At 42.3% G+C, this 22852-nt stretch overlaps 1 protein-coding gene and 1 long non-coding RNA gene across 5 annotated transcripts in view; both read left to right on the forward strand.

Annotated features, from left to right (window-relative positions):
- The window catches only part of LOC115171951 (uncharacterized), a 121401-nt gene extending 120123 nt beyond the window's left edge, over positions 1-1278 (forward strand). For all 4 annotated transcript variants that reach the window (XR_003871299.1, XR_003871300.1, XR_003871301.1 and 1 more), the window contains one exon: positions 1242-1278. This is a non-coding gene — a long non-coding RNA (uncharacterized LOC115171951). The remainder of the gene's footprint in view (positions 1-1241) is intronic.
- LOC115171939 (NLR family CARD domain-containing protein 3-like) overlaps positions 1-22852 on the forward strand; it is a 1137260-nt gene that overhangs the window by 1015683 nt on the left and 98725 nt on the right. The window lies entirely within an intron of this gene.

The raw sequence follows: 22852 nt of genomic DNA on the forward strand, positions 1-22852 counted from the left end.
GTTCATTGTTTTGTTTATTGTTTTTCCCAGTGGATACTTTACTTGTTTTGATAATTAAAGAAACATGAGTGTCCACACTTCTGCTGCGCCTTGGTCCTCCTTTCAAATCCACGATGGATACTGTGACAGTGGTTTTCTATGTTTTCTATTTCTATGTTTAAGTCTAGTATTGTATTTCTATGTTGTTGTTTTTTGGGATGATCTCCAATTATAGGCAGCTGGTCCTCATTGTCTATAATTGGAGATCATACTTAAGTAGGGTTTTTTTTCCACCTGTGTTTGTGGGTTGTTGTTTTCTGTTTCGTTGGATTTACCTGACAGAACTGTTGGCTGTCATTTTGTTTATTTTGTCTAGTGTTTGTTTTCATTAAAATATAATTATGAGCACCCAACACTCTGCGCCTTGGTCCCCTCTATACGATGCCCGTTACACTCGTACAACTCATTTTTGAGTAAAAAAATTATAATGTATGGATTATTTTGACTATAACAAATACTCAGATAAAACATATTGTGCTATTTATCGCAGACTACTTTGTGTTAAAGTTTAACAAGGACTCTCTCCTCCTCACCAGTGTCATAATCAAAGATATGATCAAGAGCCTCACATACAGTATATTGTTTGGTCATTGTGCTGCCACAGAATGAACTGTGAGCAAGGCCTCAAAAAAGCTTTATATACCAGAGCTGAGAGAAAATATATATATGATTGAAACAATGTTGCGAATGTTTGTGAGAATGCCAACAGGTGTGTTTCCTGTGGGGGAAAGATTCTATTGGGGAAAGGTTCCCGTGGGGGTTGCCATGGAAGCCAAGAAGAGTCAGGTGTTTGTGTGTGCGTGTGCTCAAACACACATGAATGTGGTGGTCTGGGAGAGGAAGTGTGTCCATCTGATGAATGGGCATGTGCCTGAACTCAATTCTACACACTAATTGTAGTCTCACCAGGAACACCACAGGTGTACAAAAGTCAAATTAAACACCAAAAATGTTATGAAAATCATCAAAAAGTATTTTGTGTGTTCAGATGCACTGTGTGGACAAAGTCATGGAACCTTATGACAATCAGATAAAATGAACTACATTTTTCAGAGGGAAGTCTTGTAAATCGGTCCCATTCGACTGGAACACAGCAGGAGGGTAAAAAAAGTTTAAAACGATTCACAACCACTTAGTCTTTCTACGAGTGGTCTAAGGCAGGATAGATGAAAGATGTAATGGTTGTCTTTGTTGTGTTGAAGTCCAATCAAGCAGGAGAGACCAGCCTCCCCTGAACCCAGCTGTGTGTCCATGAAGAGTGACCGGTCTATGAGACATCCTATAGTGTTTAGAGAGGGAGACTTTTCTACTGAACAAAGGTAAGAAGAACTCATGGGTCATGGTCAGTGAGATAAACAACACTGTCTCTAGTCATTTCTCCTCTCCCATTTTCACATTTCTTTTTGTTGTTTTCATAATCCATAGGCTAATCCTGTCCATTTTCATAGTCCTAAAACAATATTAAACAAACACAACGTTCCCTGCGTGTGTGTGTGTGTGTGTGTGTGTGTGTGTGTGTGTGTGTGTGTGTGTGTGTGTGTGTGTGTGTGTGTGTGTGTGTGTGTACTCCCTGGATGAGGAGATGTAATCTCATGTTTTGTCCACAGAAACCAACAGGAGAGATCAGAGTCAGAGATTCTCAGTGGTCAGTCTTCCCAGAGTCATCAAACAGACCTGGCCTCCATATTCAGTGTATGTGGTCCTGCTATGTACATTTGTTTTTGTTTACCTCAAGTAAAGTTAATCTGTCAATCATTCATTAATGTGTTAATGAGAAAGCCTTTCTTCTTTTTCTTAATTTATTTACTTGATTTTTTTCAGTTGCTTGAAGAGAAAATTATAACATTTGTGAAGAACGAGCTGAAGATGTTCAAGAGGATTCTTAGTCCAGAACTCCCAGAAGGCTTTGAGAGTCAGAAGCAGGATAAGGAAGTGGTGGATGCTGAAGATGAGAAGCAGGAGAGCACTGCCAGAGAGGGGGCTCTGAAGATCACACTGCACGTCCTGAGGAAAATGAACCAGAAGGAGCTTGCTGACACACTGGAGAAATGTAAGATCTGTCTGCCTCATGTTGAATGCTGTTTTATAACATTTAAAAGCTGTAGCTAAAGTACAGCTAACATAGCTGTGTAACTCAATGATATTGTAGCAGCCTTAAAACCTCTTGGGGATAGAATCCCACTGACGGGCTTGCTAGCATGGCGGGAAATTCAAAACATCAAAAATCTAATAATTTCAATTTCTCAAACAATCAACTATTTTACACCTTTTCAAAGATAAACATCTCCTTAATCGAACCACATTGTCCGATTTCAAAGAGGCTTTACGGCGAAAGCATAAAGTTAGATTATGTTAGGAGAGTACATAGCCAAAAAAGTACACACATCCATTTTCAATTCAAGGACAGGCGTCACCAAAAGCAAAAAAACAGCTAAAATTATGCACTAACCTTTGACAATCTTCATCAGATGACACTCCTAGGACATTATGTTAGACAATACATGCATTTTTGTTCTATCAAGTTCATATTTATATCCAAAAACAGCATTTTACATCGGCGCGTGTCGTTGACAAAATGTGTCTTCCCCAAAACTGCCAGTGAATTTACAAAAAATACTTATTATAAAACGTGGTTAAAGTATTAAACTGTTATTCAAAGAATAATAGATTAACATCTCCTGAATGCAACCACATTGACAGATTTCAAAATAACTTTACTGGGAAAGCATACTTTGCAATAATCTGAGTACTGTGGTCAGAAAAATACTCTGGTCAGAAATATACACTACGCAATACAGATAGCTGCCATGTTGGAATCATCTAAAATCATAAATAACATTAGAAATATTCCCTTACCTTTAATAATCTTCATCAGAAGGCACTTCCAGGATTCTCAGGTCCACAACAAATGTTGTTTTTTTCGATTAAGTTCATAATATATGTCCAAATAACTCCATGTTGTTCCATGTTGTTAGCGCGTTCGGTAGGCTACTCAAAATGTAGGGCGAGGGAGGGAAAAGTCACGACGAAAAGTAAAAAAAAAAATCTATTTATGTTTGTTCAAACATGTCAAACGTTGTTTAGCATTAATCTTTTGGGCCATTTTTAACGTGAAACATCAGTAATATTTCAAACGGACCTCTCCTGTGTCTTGAAAGACGTTTTGAAAAAGGTCTCACCTCACATGAACGCGCATGTGTGCGCAATAATGAAGTGACGACATCCCAGGGACATCAACTTCCCAGCCTTCTCATCCAGTCTCTGTTCATCATAGACACTTCAAACAACTTTATAAAGATTGTTGACATCTAGTGGAAGCCATAGGAAGTGCAAAATGAATCCTTTGTCACTGTGTGTTTTATTGGCAATGACTTGAAAATAGTACAGCCACAAAAGTATGTATTTTTTCTCAGGTTTTTGCCTGCCATATGAGTTCTGTTATACTTAGAGACACCATTCAAACAGTTTTAGAAACTTCAGAGTGTTTTCTATCCAAATCTACTAGAGAGAGAGAGAGCCAGAGAGAGAGAGAGAGAGATAGAGAGAGCCAGAGAGCCAGAGGAGAGACAGAGAGATACAGACAGACAGACAGACAGACAGACAGACAGACAGACAGACAGACAGACAGACAGACAGACAGACAGACAGACAGACAGACAGACAGACAGACAGACAGACAGACAGACAGACAGACACAGGAAAACATGGCTCCCTTTAGAGGAAAGGCTGTGCAACCACTGCACAACAGCAGAACCTGAGTCGGAGCTGCATTTCCCGACAAAAGGTCAAAAATACAAAACAATTAGAGAGTGTCCTTTCCCCAAATTTGAAAACCTTATTCAAGGTTTCAAAGACCTCTCTGATGAGAGTAGGCTGTCCGTCCTGTTGGGGGAGGACACAGAGAGCTGTGGGTTGGCAGCGCACTACATTGCTGCCTGACATAAATTGAGGGACAGTGTCTGACAGACCAACCACCAATCCCGTTGACAATTTTGATTCTTACTATTTTCATATTGTAAGCTTTGGCAATATGTACATTGTTACGTCAATAAAGCAAATTGAATTGAGAGAGACAGGAGAGAGAGACAGAGGAGAAAGAGAGAGACAGAGAAGAGACAAAGAGACAGAGGAGAGAGAGAGAGACAGAGGAGACGGAGACAGAGAGAGACAGAGGAGACAGAGACAGAGAGAGAGACAACATTAATAATACCATCAATAATACCAATAATAATATAATCAGTCACACCAGTCAGTAATGCATTATGAAAACATTTACACATTTATACAGTCAGTTAAAAGAAGAAATTATTATAATTTAAAACTTTATAACAGTCCTACAATACTGTAGTATTAAAACAGACGTAATATTAATATCCTCTGTGTTATTTCTAGATTCAGAAGAGCTTGCTGTGATTTGCCAACGTGAACTCAAATCTAATCTAAAGAAGAAGTTTCAATGTGTATTTGAGGGGATCGCTAAACAAGGAAACCCAACACTTCTCAATAAGATCTACACAGAGCTCTACATCACAGAGGGTGGAACAGGAGAGGTCAATAATGAACGTGAGCTGAGACAGATTGAGACAACAACCAGGAAACAAGCAAGACCAGAGACTGCAATCAAATGTAACGACATCTTCAAACCCTTAACTGGACAAGACAAACTTATCAGAACTGTGCTGACAATGGGATTCGCTGGCATTGGAAAAACAGTCTCTGTGCAGAAGTTCATTCTGGACTGGGCTGAAGGTAAAGCAAATCAGGATGTCCAATTTGTATTTTCATTCCCTTTTCGGGAGCTGAATTTGATGAAAGGGGACAAACACACTTTCATTGAACTTCTTAATCACGTCACAATGGAAACCAAAGAATCAAGAATCTCCAACTACGACAAGTACAAAGTTCTGTTCATCTTTGATGGTCTGGATGAGTGCCGACTGCCCCTCAACTTCCAGAAGAACAAGATCTGTTGTGACGTCACAGAGTCAACTTCAGTGGATGTTCTGCTGACAAATCTCATCAAGGGAAATCTGCTTCCCTCTGCTCTCCTCTGGATAACTACCAGACCTGCAGCAGCCAATAAGATCCCTTCAGGGTGTGTTGACCAGGTGACAGAGGTACGAGGGTTCAATGACCCACAGAAGGAGGAGTACTTCAGGAAGAGATTCAGTGATGAGGACCTGGCCAGCAGAATCATCTCACACATAAAGACATCAAGGAGCCTCCACATCATGTGCCACATTCCAGTCTTCTGTTGGATTTCTGCAACAGTCCTTGAACACATGCTGAAACATAAGAGAGAAGAGATGCCCAAGACTCTGACTGAGATGTACACACACCTTGTGGTGTTTCATACCAATCAGAAGAATGAAAAGTATCTTGGGAAGGAAGAGACAGGTCCACACTGGAATAAAGAGAGCATTCTGTCACTGGGAAAACTGGCTTTTCAACAGCTTGTGAAGGGCAATCTGATTTTCTATGAAGAAGACCTGAAAGAGGCTGGCATCGATGTCAATGAAGCCTCAGTGTACTCAGGATTGTGCACACAGCTCTTTAAAGAGGAATGTGGGCTGTACCAGGACAAGGTGTACTGCTTCATACATCTGAGCATTCAGGAGTTTCTGGCTGCTGTATTTGTGTTCCTCTCATTCATCAACAACAATGAGAATCTAATGGCTGAACCTCAATCAATATCCAGCATATTTTCTTTGCTGTTCAGAGACAATCCTGAAGTTACTTTCTACAAGAGTGCTGTGGATAAAGCTTTACAAAGTGAGACGGGAAACTTGGACCTTTTCCTCCGCTTCCTTCTGGGCCTCTCGCTGAAGTCCAATCAGAAGTACTTACGAGGTCTACTGACAAAGACAAGAAGCAGCTCACAGAGCCATGAAAAAACTGTCAAGTACATCAAGGAGAAGATCAGGGAGAATCCCTCTCCAGAGAGGTGCATCAATCTGTTCCACTGTCTGAATGAACTGAATGACCATTCTCTAGTGCAGGAGATACAAAGCTACCTGAGATCAGGAAGTCTCTCTAGAGACAACCTATCACCTGCACAGTGGTCAGCTCTGGTCTTTGTGTTGCTGACTTCAGAAAAGGAGCTGGATGTGTTTGACCTGAAGGAATACTCCAGATCAGAGGAAGGTCTTCTGAGGCTGCTACCAGTGGTCAAAGCCTCCAGAGCTGTTCTGTGAGTACATAAAATGACATAAGAACTAATCATCAGGAATACATATTCAGTTTAGAGAAATATATGTTTCATAATATGATATTAATTTGAAAAACTTACTGAATCAATGCATTGGTGTTCACATTGGTATAACGAAATGACCATACAATTCGAGGAGATGGAATATGAATTTATATGTTGTTTGAGTGAATAAACCAAATGCCATCGTCCTTCTACACTACTCATTAAATTAACAGTGTGTTTGTGAAGTCATGATGATCTCTTTGCAGGCTGTCAGGCTGTGGAGTCACAGTGGAAGGCTGTGCTTCTCTAGTCTCAGCTCTGAAGTCAAACCCCTCACACCTGAGAGAGCTGGATCTGAGTAACAATGACCTGAAGGATTCAGGAGTGGAGCTGCTCTCTGCTGGACTGGGGAATCCCCACTGTAAACTGGAGACTCTGAGGTCAGTATTCCTGTAGTTGGTCAACAAGTGATAACTGTTCCTCAGATCCACATGTGTTTACCAGACACACATAGTCCACACCATATGTGTTTGGACAGTGAAGCTTATAGTTTTAAATGTGGTGCTATGCTCCAGCATTTTGGATTTGAGATAGAATGTTTCATATTAGGTGACAGTACAGAATGTCACCTTTTATTTAAAGGTATTCATACATATATATTTTACAGTTTATAAATGAAAGCACTTTTTGTATCTAGTTCTCCCATTTGAAAAAGTCATAATATTTTGGATAAATTAATTTTGTAAAAGTTTAGTGTTTGGTCCCATATTCCATGCCTGCAGTGATTTCATCAAGCTTTTGACTCTACAAACTTGTTGAATTCATTTGCAGTTTGTCTTGGTTGTGTTTTGGATGATATTTTTCCTAATAGAAACTGAATGGTGAATAATGTCCTGTCATTTTGGAGTCACTTCACTTGTATTGTCAGTAAGAATAGAAGATGTTTCTGAACACTTCTACTGTCACGCCCTGACCTCGGGGTTCTCTATGGTGTTTTAGGTCAGGGCGTGACTAGGGGGTTTTTAGGTATTGTGTTTCTATGTTGGTGTGTGGGTATGGTTCCCAATTGGAGGCAGCTGAATATCGTTGCCTCTAATTGGGGATCATACTTAGTTTGTCCTTTTTCACACCTGCGATGTGGGATATTGTAATGTTTTGTGTGAGTGCTTATGTGCGCTACATATTTTCACGATCATTAATATCTTTGTTGTTTTGGAAGTTTCATTATCATAAAAATGTGGAACTCTACTCACGCTGTGCCTTGGTCCAATTATTTATACAACGATCGTGACATCTACATTCATGTGGATGCTACCATGATTATGAATAATCATGAATGAATCGTGAATGATGATGAATGAGAAAGTTACAGAGGCACAAAGATCATACCCTCTCTGTTATTGGTAATGGTGAGAGGTTAGCATGTTTTGTTGTAGCCTCTGTTGTTGGTAATGGTGAGAGGTTAGCATGTTTTGTTGTAGCCTCTGTTATTGGTAATGGTGAGAGGTTAGCATGTTTTGTTGTAGCCTCTGTTATTGGTAATGGTGAGAGGTTAGCATGTTTTGTTGTAGCCTCTGTTATTGGTAATGGTGAGAGGTTAGCATGTTTTGTTGTAGCCTCTGTTATTGGTAATGGTGAGAGGTTAGCATGTTTTGTTGTAGTCTCTGTTATTGGTAATGGTGAGAGGTTAGCATGTTTTGTTGTAGCCTCTGTTAATGGTAATAGTGAGAGGTTAGCATGTTTTGTTGTAGCCTCTGTAACTTTCTCACTCATTATTATTCATGATTCATTCATGATTTGTCTTAATCATGGCATCATCAGGATTAATTTAGTAGTGTTTAGAAACATGTTATCTATTCACTTAGACAGAAAATTACTCCAGTCATCATCCACCATTTTAATATTGGGCAAAACATAACCCAAAACACAACCAAAACAAACTGCAAAATCAATCAACGAGTTTGAGTCACACGCTTGATGTGGTCATTGCATTCAAGGAATATCAGACCAAATACTAACATTTTGACTACTTTAATACACTATAAGTGAAAAGGTCAGAATACTTATGACTTCTTCAAATAGGGGGACTAGATGCATAACATTTACATTTACATTTAAGTCATTTAGCAGACGCTCTTATCCAGAGCGACTTACAAATTGGTGCATTCACCTATAATATCCAGTAGAACAAACACTTTACAATAGTGCATCTAAATCCTTTAAAGGGGGGGGGTTAGAAGGATTACTTTATCCTATCCTAGGTATTCCTTAAAGAGGTGGGGTTTCAGGTGTCTCCGGAAGGTGGTGATTGACTCCGCTGTCCTGGCGTCATGAGGGAGCTTGTTCCACCATAGGGGTGCCAGAGCAGCGAACAGTTTTGACTGGGCTGAGCGGGAACTGTGCTTCCTCAGAGGTAGGGAGGCGAGCAGGCCAGAGGTGGATGAATGCAGTGCCCTTGTTTGGGTGTAGGGCCTGATCAGAGCCTGAAGGTACGGAGGTGCCGTTCCCCTCACAGCTCCGTAGGCAAGCACCATGGTCTTGTAGCGGATGCGAGCTTCAACTGGAAGCCAGTGGAGAGAGCGGAGGAGCGGGGTGACGTGAGAGAACTTGGGAAGGTTGAACACCAGATGGGCTGCGGCGTTCTGGATGAGTTGTAGGTGTTTAATGGCACAGGCAGGGAGCCCAGCCAACAGCGAGTTGCAGTAATCCAGACGGGAGATGACAAGTGTCTGGATTAGGACCTGCGCCGCTTCCTGTGTGAGGCAGGGTCGTACTCTGTGAATGTTGTAGAGCATGAACCTACAGGATCGGGTCACCGCCTTGATGTTAGTGGAGAACGACAGGGTATTGTCCAGGGTCAGGCCAAGGTTCTTAGCACTCTAGGAGGAGGACACAAGGGAGTTGTCAACCGTGATGGCGAGATCATGGAACGGGCAGTCCTTCCCCGGGAGGAAGAGCAGCTCCGTCTTGCCGAGGTTCAGCTTGAGGTGGTGATCCGTCATCCACACTGATATGTCTGCCAGACATGCAGAGATGTGATTCGCCACCTGGTTATCAGAAGGGGGAAAGGAGAAGATTAATTGTGTGTCGTCTGCATAGCAATGATAGGAGAGACCATGTGAGGATATGACAGAGCCAAGTGACTTGGTGTATAGCGAGATTAGGAGAGGGCCTAGAACAGAGCCCTGGGGGACACCAGTGGTGAGAGCACGTGGTGCGGAGACAGATTCTCGCCACGCCACCTGGTAGGAGCGACCTGTCAGGTAGGACGCAATCCAACCGTGGGCCGCGCCGGAGATGCCCAACTCGGAGAGGGTGGAGAGGAGGATCTGATGGTTCACAGTATCAAAGGCAGCAGATAGGTCTGGAAGGATGAGAGCAGAGGACAGAGTTAGCTTTAGCAGTGCGGAGAGCCTCCGTGACACAGAGAAGAGCAGTCTCAGTTGAATGACCAGTCTTGAAACCTGACTGATTTGGATCCAGAAGGTCATTCTGAGAGAGATAGCAGGAGAGCTGGCCAAGGACGGCACGTTCAAGAGTTTTGGAGAGAAAAGAAAGAAGGGATACTGGTCTGTCGTTGTTGACATCGGAGGGATCGAGTGTAGGTTTTTTCAGAAGGGGTGCAACTCTCGCTCTCTTGAAGATGGAAGGGACGTAGCCAGCGGTCAAGGATGAGTTGATGAGCGAGGTGAGGTAAGGGAGAAGGTCTCCGGAAATGGTCTGGAGAAGAGAGGAGGGGATAGGGTCAAGCGGGCAGGTTGTTGGGCGGCCGGCCTTCACAAGACGCGAGATTTCATCTGGAGAGAGAGGGGAGAAAGAGGTCAAAGCACAGGGTAGGGCAGTGTGAGCAGGACCAGCGGTGTCGTTTGACTTAGCAAACGAGGATCGGATGTCGTCGACCTTCTTTTCAAAATGGTTGACGAAGGCATCCGCAGAGAGGGAGGGGGGGGAGGATTCAGGAGGGAGGAGAAGGTGGCAAAGAGCTTCCTAGGGTTAGAGGCAGATGCTTGGAATTTAGAGTGTTAGAAAGTGGCTTTAGCAGCAGAGACAGAAGAGGAAAATGTAGAGAGGAGGGAGTGAAAGGATGCCAGGTCCGCAGGGAGGCGAGTTTTCCTCCATTTCCGCTCGGCTGCCCGGAGCCCTCTTTTGTGAGCTCGCAATGAGTCGTCGAGCCACGGAGCAGGAGGGGAGGACCGAGCCGGCCTGGAGGATAGGGGACATAGAGAGTCAAAGGATGCAGAAAGGGAGGAGAGGAGGGTTGAGGAGGTAGAATCAGGAGATAGGTTGGAGAAGGTTTGAGCAGAGGGAAGAGATGATAGGATGGAAGAGGAGAGAGTAGCGGGAGAGAGAGAGCGAAGGTTGGGACGGCGCAATACCATCCGAGTAGGGGCAGAGTGAGAAGTGTTGGATGAGAGCGAGAGGGAAAAGGATACAAGGTAGTGGTCGGAGACTTGGAGGGGAGTTGCAATGAGATTAGTGGAAGAACAGCATCTAGTAAAGATGAGGTCAAGCGTATTGCCTGCCTTGTGAGTAGGGGGGGAAGGTGAGAGGGTGAGGTCAAAAGAGGAGAGGAGTGGAAAGAAGGAGGCAGAGAGGAATGAGTCAAAGGTAGACGTGGGGAGGTTAAAGTCACCCAGAACTGTGAGAGGTGAGCCATCCTCAGGAAAGGAACTTATCAAGGCGTCAAGCTCATTGATGAACTCGCCAAGGGAACCTGGAGGGCGATAAATGATAAGGATGTTAAGCTTGAAAGGGCTGGTAACTGTGACAGCATGGAATTCAAAGGAGGCGATAGACAGATGGGTCAGGGGAGAAAGAGAGAATGTCCACTTGGGAGAGATGAGGATTCCAGTGCCACCACCCCGCTGGCCAGATGCTCTCGGGGTATGCGAGAACACGTGGACAGACGAGGAGAGAGCAGTAGGAGTAGCAGTGTTATCTGTGGTGATCCATGTTTCCATCAGCGCCAAGAAGTCGAGGGACTGGAGGGTAGCATAGGCTGAGATGAACTCTGCCTTGTTGGCCGCAGACCGGCAGTTCCAGAGGCTGCCGGAAACCTGGAACTCCACGTGGATCGTGCGCGCTGGGACCACCAGGTTAGAGTGGCAGCGGCCACGCGGTGTGAAGCGTTTGTATGGCCTGTGCAGAGGGGAGAGAACAGGGATAGACAGACACATAGTTGACAGGCTACAGAAGAGACTACGCTAATGCAAAGGAGATTGGAATGACAAGTGGACTACACGTCTCGAATGTTCAGAAAGCTAAGCTTACGTTGCAAAAATATTTTTGACTTAAATGATTAAAATGATACAGTACTACTGGCTGGTGAAGTAGGCTAGCTAGCAGTGGCTGCGTTGTTGACTTTGTTTGAAAGTGTAGCTGGCTAGGTAACCTCGATAGTTTCAGTACTACACCTTATCATGATACAAAGGCAACTATGTAGCTAGCTAACATAACATTAATCAAGACGTTCCTTTGTAATGTATTTTGTTTCTACAATGCTGCTCGTCGGTAATAGTTGGCTAGGTGTGGAAATGGCGTCGCGGGGGACAAAAATAGCTGGCCAGCTAACCTCGATAATTACTCTAAACTACACAATTATCAAACTATGACAAAGACAACTTATTGACTAAAATGACTAAAATGATACAGTCCTGCTGGCTGGTGAAGTAGGCTAGCTAGCAGTGGCTGCGCTGTTGACTTTGTTTGAAAGTGTAGCTGGCTAGGTAACCTCGATAGTTTCAGTGCTACACCTTATCATGATACAAAGGCAACTATGTAGCTAGCTAACACTAGCTAACCCGGCTAGCTAACCTCAATAATTACTCTAAACTACACAATTATCTTAGATACAAAGACAGCAAAGACAACTATGTAGCTAGCTAACACTACACTAATCAAATCGTTCCGTTGTAATGTATAAGTTTCTACAGTGCTGCTAGTCGGTAGAAGTTGGCTAGCTAGCTAGCAGTTGTTGACTAAGTAGGAGAACGGTGGCGTAGCCTCTGTTATTGGTAATGGTGAGAGGTTAGCATGTTTTGTTGTAGTCTCTGTTATTGGTAATGGTGAGAGGTTAGTATGTTTTGTTGTATCCTCTGTTATTGGTAATGGTGAGAGGTTAGCATGTTTTGTTGTAGCCTCTGTTATTGGTAATGGTGAGAGGTTAGCATGTTTTGTTGTAAATGCTGTTATTGGTAATGGTGAGAGGTTAGCATGTTTTGTTGTAGCCTCTGTTATTGGTAATGGTGAGAGGTTAGCATGTTTTGTTGTAAACGCTGTTATTGGTAATGGTGAGAGGTTAGCATGTTTTGTTGTAGTCTCTGTTATTGGTAATGGTGAGAGGTTAGTATGTTTTGTTGTATCCTCTGTTATTGGTAATGGTGAGAGGTTAGCATGTTTTGTTGTAGCCTCTGTTATTGTTAATGGTGAGAGGTTAGCATGTTTTGTTGTAGCCTCTGTTATTGGTAATGGTGAGAGGTTAGCATGTTTTGTTGTAGTCTCTGTTATTGGTAATGGTGAGAGGTTAGCATGTTTTGTTGTAGCCTCTGTTATTGGCAATGGTGAGAGGTTAGCATGTTTTGTTGTAGCCTCTGTAACTTTCTCATTCATCATTTTTCATGATTATTTTATGATTTGTGTTAATAATGGCATCATCAAGATTAATTTAGTAGTGTTTAGAAACATGTTATCTACTCACTTAGACAGAAAATTACTCCAGTCCTCAACCATTCAGTTACTATTGTACAAAACACAACCCAAAACAAACTGCAAATGCAACCAACGAGTTTACAACCAAGTACTATACTTTTCACTACTTTAATAAAATATAAGTGAATTAGTCAGAATATTTATGACTTCTTCAAATAGGGGGACTAGATACATAAAGTCCTTTCATTTCTAAACATGAAACAGATATGTATGAAAATACCCTCTAATAAAAGGTGACATTATATACTGTCACCTCATATGAAACATTTTATCTGATATCCAAAATGTTGGAGTATAGAGCCACATTTAAAATGTTAGCTTCACTGTCAAAATAGATATGGTGTGGACTGTATACTCAATACAATCTAAATCTGATACCTCACTGTCTGTCTTTTGACTGATACTGCTTTTATACTGGTCTGGTCAGTCAACTCAAATATTGGTACGAAACATTATTCTCTCTACAAGTAATATTATGATAATTTATAATAATGTCACGTTTATTTACAAATAGATATGGCAGGTTTCAGGACACTGATGTATCTGAAAATGTTAAAAAAATATACTGCCACTATTTTCAGGCTGTCAGGCTGTCTAGTCACAGAGGAAGGCTGTGATTCTCTGGTCTCAGCTCTGAGGTCAAACCCCTCACACCTGAGAGAGCTGGATCTGAGTAACAATGACCTGAAGGATTCAGGAGTGAAGCTGCTCTCTGCTGGACTGGGGAATCCCCACTGTAAACTGGAGACTCTGAGGTCAGTATTCCTGTAGTTGGTCAACAAATGACAACTGTGCACCACATCCACATGTGTTTACCAGGCACACCATATGTGTTTGGACAGTGAAGCTTACAGTTTTAAATTTGGTGCAATGCTCCAGCATTTTGGATTTGGTATGTTTCATATCAGGTGACAGTACAGAAGGTCACTTTTATTTGAGGTTAAAGGTGAGAGGTTAGTATGTTTTGTTGTATCCTCTGTTATTGGTAATGGTGAGAGGTTAGCATGTTTTGTTGTAGCCTCTGTTATTGGTAATGGTGAGAGTTTAGCATGTTTTGTTGTTGCCTCTGTTATTGGCAATGGTGAGAGGTTAGCATGTTTTGTTGTAGCCTCTGTTATTGGTAATGGTGAGAGGTTAGCATGTTTTGTTGTAGCTTCTGTTATTGGTAATGGTGAGAGCTTAGTATGTTTTGTTGTAGCCTCTGTTATTGGTATGGTGAGAGGTTAGCATGTTTTGCTGTAGCCTCTGTTATTGTTAACCTGTTGGGGCTAGGGGGCAGTATTTTCACAGCAGGATAAAAAACGTACCCGATTTAAACTGGTTACTACTCTTGCCCAGAAATGAGAGTATGCGTTTTATTAGTAGATTTGGATAGAAAACACTCTAAAGTTTCTAAAACTGTTTGAATGGTGTCTGTGAGTATAACAGAACTCATATGGCAAAAACCTGAGAAGATTACAAGCAGGAAGTGGCCTGTCTGACAATTTGTGTTCCTTCTGTGTTATCTCTATCGAAATTACAGTATCTTTGCTGTTACTTGACACTTTCTAAGGCTTCCATTGGCTCTCTGAAGGCGCCAGAAAGTGGATTGGGGCGTCTGTTCTCTCTGGGCAAGGCACATGAACTCTGTTTGAGAGTGGTCTGTCTGGTTGCTAAGAGACAGGAGAAGTGCGGTCACCATTTTTTCTTTCTCTATTTGAATGAATACAAAGTTGTCCGGTTGGAAAATTATCGCTATTTTACGAGAAAAATCGAATAAAAATTGATTTTAAACAGCGTTTGACATGCTTCTAAGTACGTTAAAGGAACAATTTGATTTTTTTTGTCACGAAATACCCTTCGGATAGTGACCTGAACGCACGAACAAAACGGAGCTATTTGAATATAACTATGGATTATTTGGAACCAAAACAACATTTGTTGTTCAAGTAGAAGTCCTGGGAGTGCATTCTGACGAAGAACAGCAAAGGTAATCCAATTTTTCTGATAGTAATTCTGAGTTTACTGAGCCTCGACGTTGGCGAGTGTCTGAATAGCTAGCCGTGATGGCCGAGCTATGTACTCAGAATATTGCAAAATGTGCTTTTGCCGAAAAGCTATTTTAAAATTGCATAAAGGAGTTCTGTATCTATAATTCTTAACCTCTTGCATCACACGTTCTGCTAGCAGAACCCCGTTCCGCCAGCGGAACCCCTAGCCAACAGCCAATGGCGTCGCATGGCGCGAAATACAAATACCTCAAAAAATCAATAATTTCCATTTTTCAAACATATTACTATTTTACACCATTTGAAAGACAAGACTCTCGTTAAAACTGTTATTTTCTGTGGTACAGTATAGGCTAATGTTAGCACAGTGTATTGCTAGCAGAGGCAAGTGCAAAGTTGAGCTAGCAAGCGTCCCACCTAGCCCATAGAGGTTAATCTAACCACATTGTCTGATTTCAAAGAGGCTTTACAGCGAAAGCAAAACATTAGATTATGTCAGGAGAGGACCCAGCCAGAAATAATCACACAGCCATTTTCAAAGCAAGCATATATGTCACAAAAAAACAAAAACACAGCTAAATGCAGCACTAACCTTTGATGATCTTCATCAGATGACACTCCTAGGACATTATGTTATACAATACATGCATGTTTTGTTCAATCAAGTTCATATTTATATCACAAACCAGCTTTTTACATTATTATGGTTTCACACAATTGTACCAAACAGACCAGTTCGTAGCTGGATTCTTCACTGATCTTTTATACCTTCTCCAGAACATAAATGTCATTCAGTTCCCCCGTCTTGTGAGGTGGAAGAATTCCTTTGTCTATCTATGAAACCACTCTGTCTCAAAACTGTGGCAATGAGGCAGGACCTTCCCTTTGGAATTTACGACCCCTCTCACAGGGCCTGGGTAGGGGGAGGTAGGGGGATGGTACATAGAAACCCAAAGAGGGCAACGTCATGACACTGTATACTGAATACAATCTAAATCTGATACCACACTGTCTGTCTTTTGACTGATACTGCTTTTTAAACTGGTCTGGTCAGTCTACTCAAATATTTGTACTATAAATTTTTCTCTCTACAAGCAATACTTTGATCATTTGCCATTTCTAATAATGATACATTCACTTATGAATAGACATGGCAGGTTTCATGACACTGATTATCTGAAAATGTTGAAAAAATATACTGCCACTATTTTCACCTCCAAAGAATAGCAGTGTGATTTTAATATGATTTGACTCTTTGCAGGCTGTCAGGCTGTCTAGTCACAGAGGAAGGCTGTGCTTCTCTGGTCTCAGCTCTGAGGTCAAACCCCTCACACCTGAGAGAGCTGGACCTGAGCTACAATCACCCAGGAGACTCAGGAGTCAGACTGCTTTCTGCTGGACTGGAGGATCCACACTGCAGACTGGAGAAACTCAAGTATGTAGAGGGTTTACGTCAATGTTCATATCAGACATGTTTGACTTATCAGGCTAGTTAAGACAAACATTCTTACCACCACTTGGACAAAGATATATGCTGACTGTGTATGTGTCCAGTGTGTGTGTATCAATGTGTGTGTGTGTGTCCAGTGTGTGTGTTCATGTGTGTGTCCATGCGTGTGTGTCCAGTGTGTGTGTTCGTGTGCGTTTGTCCAGTGTGTGTGTGTGTGTGTGTGTGTGTGTGTGTGTGTGTGTGTGTGTGTGTGTGTGTGTGTGTGTGTGTGTGTGTGTGTGTGTGTGTGTGTTAGTTCAGGTGTATCCCTCAATGACTGTCTGTTCTTCTGCTTACCGCTACAGTGTGGAACATGGTGGAGAGAACACAATGAAACCTGGGCTTAGAAAATGTGAGTGTTGACTGCTGTGAAGAATATGACTAAGGATAAGTCTTAATTCAAGTTAAGTCAAAGTCAAAGACCACAATCATTACTGACTTGGTCATATTAAATATCAGCTGTAGTTCTACAGAAGCAGAAATCAGGGACACCAACGTTTACAAAGAGTTGCTTTGACAATGTGTGTGTCTGTGTGTGTGTGTGTGTGTGTGTGTGTGTGTGTGTGTGTGTGTGTGTGTCCATGCATGCGTACAGGTGAGTGTGTGTTTGTGTGATTAATGTGAATAAGTGTGTTTTATATTACCATATAGTATAACATATGATCATTCAACAAGTCTCAAGTTACCTTAACTTCTCCTTTTGATACCTAGAAACATCTACAATAAATTAATTAGTCAAAAGTGTGAATGATGATGATTTCTAATATTGTGTCTGGTTTCATCCATCAGATGTCTGTGATCACACACTGGACTCAAACACAGTAAACAGACACCTCTCTCTGTCTGAGGAGAACAGAAAGGTGACATGGAGGAGAGTGAAGCAGCCGTATCCTGATCACCCAGAGAGATTTGAGGAACGTAGACAGGTGCTGTGTAGAGAGGGTCTGACTGGGCGCTGTTACTGGGAGGTAGAGTGGAGTGGGATAGAGGCTGATATAGGAGTGACATATAAAGGAATCAGTAGGAGAGGAGAGTTTAATGACTGTTGTCTTGGATGCAATGACAAGTCCTGGAGTCTGATCTGCTCTGACGACAGTTACTCTGCCTGGCACAATAATAATGCCACTAACATAGACGTCCGCCCCTCCAGCTCCCACAGAGTAGGAGTGTATCTGGACTGGCCAGCCGGCACTCTGTCCTTCTATAGAGCCTCCTCTGACACACTGACCCACCTGTACACATTCACCTCCACATTCACTGAGCCCCTCTATCCAGGGTTTGGGGTTGATTATGACTCCTCAGTGTCCCTGTAAATAATAACCTGACACACACACACACACACACACACACACACACACACACACACACACACACACACACACACACACACACACACACACACACTGGACGGACATTCATGCGCACAAACACTGGACAGACACACACACACACACTGGACACGCACACACACAGGACACACACACTGGACACACACACAGGACACACACACTGGACACACACAGACACACACACACACTGGGCACACACACACTGGACACACACACGCTGGACACACACCCCTTGACACACACCCTTGACACACACCCTTGACACACACACTGGACACACACACTGGACACACACACAAACACTGGACACACAAACACTCACACACTGGACACACACTTGACACACACACACTGGACACACACAGAGGACACACACACACAGGACACACACACTGGACACACACTGGACACACATTTGGCACACACATACTGGACACACACTGGACACACACACACACACACACACACACACACACTGGACACACACACACTCTGGACACACTCTCTCACACACACACACATACGCGTCTTCCTATAATTGTGAAGACCTTGACCGAGGACCATAATTTCTGATAGAAATGGGAACAAACAGACACCTCATTCCAGCACTAAGTGGTCCCACAAACACAGAGGTGAAAATATTACAGGAATATTCTGCAAATGTTGATGAAGACGTCACTCAATACACCCAAAACAACATGCAGTCTTTTCACAAGACTCCCATGAAGTTATAGTGTGACGATATGAGTTGACGTTAAAGTAACATTCTCAGAACATCCTGCACTTGTTTTATACTGTTTTAGATGTATCCTGTTTACTCTTTCCACTATGAGGGCACAAGGCCAGATGGCGCGGGAGGCAGATGGTTAGAGTCTTTGATATTTATGAATATACCAAAAGGGGAGGCAAGAGAATGGTTGTGGACAGGCAAAAGGTCAAAACCAGTTCAGAGTCCAGGAGGTACAGAGTGGCATACAAACTAGAGGTCAGGACAGGCAGACTGGTCAGGCAGGCTAGAGGTCAGGACAGGGCCAGTAGAGGTCAGGGCAGGCAGAATGGTCAGGCAGGCTAGAGGTCAGGACAGGCAGAATGGTCAGGCAGGCTAGAGGTCAGGACAGGCAGAATGGTCAGGCAGGCCAGAGGTCAGGATAGGCAGAATGGTCAGGCAGGCTAGAGGTCAGGATAGGCAGAATGGTCAGGCAGACTCGAGGTCAGGACAGGAAGAATGGTCAGGCAGGCTCGAGGTCAGGACAGGCAGACTGGTCAGGCAGGCTAGAGGTCAGGACAGGGAGAATGGTCAGGCAGACTCGAGGTCAGGACAGGCAGAATGGTCAGGCAGGCTCGAGGTCAGGACAGGCAGACTGCTCAGGCAGACTCGAGGTCAGGACAGGCAGAATGGTCAGGCAGGCTAGAGGTCAGGACAGGCAGAATGGTCAGGCAGGTGGGTACAGAGTCCAGAATATAGGCAAGGGTCAGAACCGGGAGGACTAGCAAAAAGAGAACACATTAGCGCGGGGAAAAACATGCTGGTTGACTTGACACATACAAGACGAACTGGAACAGAGAAACAGGAAACACAGGGATAAATACACCGGGGAAAAACACGCTGGTTGACTTGACACATACAAGACGAACTGGCACAGAGAAACAGGAAACACAGGGAGAAATACACTGGGGAAAAACACGCTGGTTGACTTGAAACATACAAGACGAACTGGCACAGAGAAACAGGAAACACAGGGATAAATACACTGGGGAATATAAGCGACACCTGGAGTGGGTGGAGACAATCACAAGACAGGTGAAACAGATCAGGGCGTGACATCCACAAGACTCCCATGAAGTTATAGTGTGACGTTATGAGTTGACGTTAAAGTAACATTCTCAGAACATACTGAACTTGTTTTAACCTGTTTTAGATGTATCCTCTGTTTAAACATTTAAACTCTTACAATAACACTGTTAAAATACCAATGTGATCATTTGTGGTACGTCTTTAATGTTGAATAACAAATTGTATAATTATATATGGACATACGCTCCATAGTTGTACAAGTATACAAGGATATATTGTACTTTTCATAATAAAACATACTTGAAAACAAGAAAAAGCATGTCACTTTGCTGACCTGCCTCCAGGGCAAGATTCATGACAATAAATACCAACCTGCCTCCCAGTCATCCCCTCCTTATCTTTACAAGGCTGCAGAACATACAAGCTAGTGATGTGGGGGTTCTCTCATAACCCTCAGTCCCCAGGTGGGTAGATGGCAGGTTGTATAAAGAGAAGCTAGTGATGTGGGGGTTCTCTCATAACCCTCAGTCCCCAGGTGGGTAGATGGCAGGTTGAATAAAGAGAAGCTAGTGATGTGGGGGTTCTCTCATAACCCTCAGTCCCCAGGTGGGTAGATGGCAGGTTGTATAAAGAGAAGCTAGGGATGTGGGGGTTCTCTCATAACCCTCAGTCCCCAGGTGGGTAGATGGCAGGTTGTATAAAGAGAAGCTAGGGTTGTGGGGGTTCTCTCATAACCCTCAGTCCCCAGGTGGGTAGATGGCAGGTTGTATAAAGAGAAGCTAGTGATGTGGGGGTTCTCTCATAACCCTCAGTCCCAGGTGGGTAGATGGCAGGTTGAATAAAGAGAAAACAATAGACTACATAACAAATCCATAAATGTATAATTATTGCGCAATTTACACAAAACATTAAGGACACCTTTCTTTCCATGACAAACTGACCAGGTCAATCCAGGTGAAAGATATAATCCCTTATTGATGGCACTTGTTAACTTGTTATGGATAGGGGGCAGTATTTTCACGGCCGGATAAAAAACGTACCCGATTTAATCTGATTATTACTCCTGCCCAGAAACTAGAATATGCATATAATTATTAGCTTTGGATGGAAAACACTCCAAAGTTTCTAAAACTGTTTGAATGGTGTCTGTGAGTATAACAGAACTAATTTGGCAGGCCAAAACCTGAGAAGATTCCAAACAGGAAGCGCCCTCTCTGACTATTTCTTGGCCTTCTTGATCATCTCTATTCAAAACAGGGGATCTCTGGCATAATGTGACATTTTCTAACGCTCCCATAGGCTCTCAGAAGGCGCCCGAACGTTGAATGATGACTTTGCAGGCCATGGCTGAAAAACCGTAGCGCATTTGGATAGTGGTCGATCTGAGAACATTGAGACTGGGGGCGCATGCACGAGCCGACACCATGTTTTTATTTTTTCGTCTTTGAATGAAAACAGGGTTTCCCGGTCGGAATATTATCGCTTTTTTACGAGAAAAATCGCATAAAAATTGATTTTAAACAGCGTTTGACATGCTTCGAAGTACGGTAATGGATATTTTAGATTTTCTTTGTCACGAAACGCTGGATTACCTTTGCTCAAGCTTGCATATAATGTCACAAAAACCAAAACCACAGCTAAATGCAGCACTAACCTTTGATGATCTTCATCAGATGACACTCCTAGGAAATTATGTTATACAATACATGCATGTTTTGTTCAATCAAGTTCATATTTATATCAAAAAACAGCTTTTTACATTAGCATGTGACGTTCAGAACTAGCATTCCCACCGAACACTTCCGGTGAATTTACTAAATTACTCACGATAAACGTTCACAAAAAACATAACAATTATTTTAAGAATTATAGATACAGAACTCCTTTATGCACTCGCTATGTCCGATTTTAAAATAGCTTTTCGGTGAAAGCACATTTTGCAATATTCTGAGTAGATAGCCCGGCCATCACAGGCTAGCTATTTTGACACCCACCAAGTTTGGTACTCAACAAACTCAGATTTACTATAAGAAAAATTGGATTACCTTTGCTGTTCTTCGTCAGAATGCACTCCCAGGACTTCTACTTCAACAACAAATGTTGGTTTGGTTCCAAATAATCCATAGTTATATCCAAATAGCGGCGTTTTGTTCGTGCGTTCAAGACACTATCCGAAGGGTAACGAAGGGTGACGCGCCCGCGCGTATCGTGACAAAACATTTCAAAATATTCCATTACCGTACTTCAAAACATGTCAAACGCTGTTTAAAATCAATTTTTATGCTATTTTTCTCATAAAATAGCGTTAATATTCCGACCGGGAGTCGTTGTTTTCGTTCAAAGACTGAAAATGTAAAATGGACTCTTCACGTGCCTGCGCACACCCAGTCTCAATTTTCTCAGATCGACCACTCTCCAAATGCGCTACTGTTTTTCAGCCATGGACAGCAAAGTCATCATTCAATGTTCTGGGGCATTCTGAGAGCCTATGGGAGCCTTAGAAAGTGTCACGTTACAGAAGAGATCCTTTGTTTTCAATAAAGAGGCTAAAGAAGGCCAAGAAATGGTCAGAGAGGGCACTTCCTGTATGGAATCTTCTCAGGTTTTGGCCTGCCATATGAGTTCTGTTATACTCACAGACACCATTCAAACAGTTTTAGAAACTTTAGGGTGTTTTCTATCCAAATCATACAATTATATGCATATTCAAGTTTCTGGGCAGGAGTAATAAAGAGATTAAATTGGGTACGTGTTTTATCCGGCCGTGAAAATACTGCCGCCTATCCATAACAGGTTAATATTCATAACTAAAACTACACCTCATTACCAGTTAATATTCAAAACTAAAACTACACTTCATTACAAGTTAATATTCATAACTAAAACTTCACCTAATTTTAACATTCTGTCATAAAGAACACATTTTAATTAATAACTAAAATAAAAAAAACTGTTTTCCCATCTCAAAAGTTTAAATAAAAATATACTATAATAAGTGCTAATTAAGTGACACATTTCGTGGAAATAGGAAGACAATGTTAGTAAAGTGTGTTATTAACAACAGTGAATAATGTAGGTAAGGTGTGTTATAACAGTGAATAATGTAGGTAAGGTGTGTTATAACAGTGAATAATGTTGGTAAGGTGTGTTATTAACAACAGTGAATAATGTAGGTAAGGTGTGTTATAACAGTGAATAATGTAGGTAAGGTGTGTTATAACAGTGAATAATGTAGGTAAGGTGTGTTATAACAGTGAATAATGTTGGTAAGGTGTGTTATTAACAACAGTG

The sequence above is a fragment of the Salmo trutta genome, chromosome 32, assembly GCF_901001165.1.
Source record: "Salmo trutta chromosome 32, fSalTru1.1, whole genome shotgun sequence".
In the NCBI taxonomy this organism is placed as follows: Eukaryota; Metazoa; Chordata; class Actinopteri; order Salmoniformes; family Salmonidae; genus Salmo; species Salmo trutta.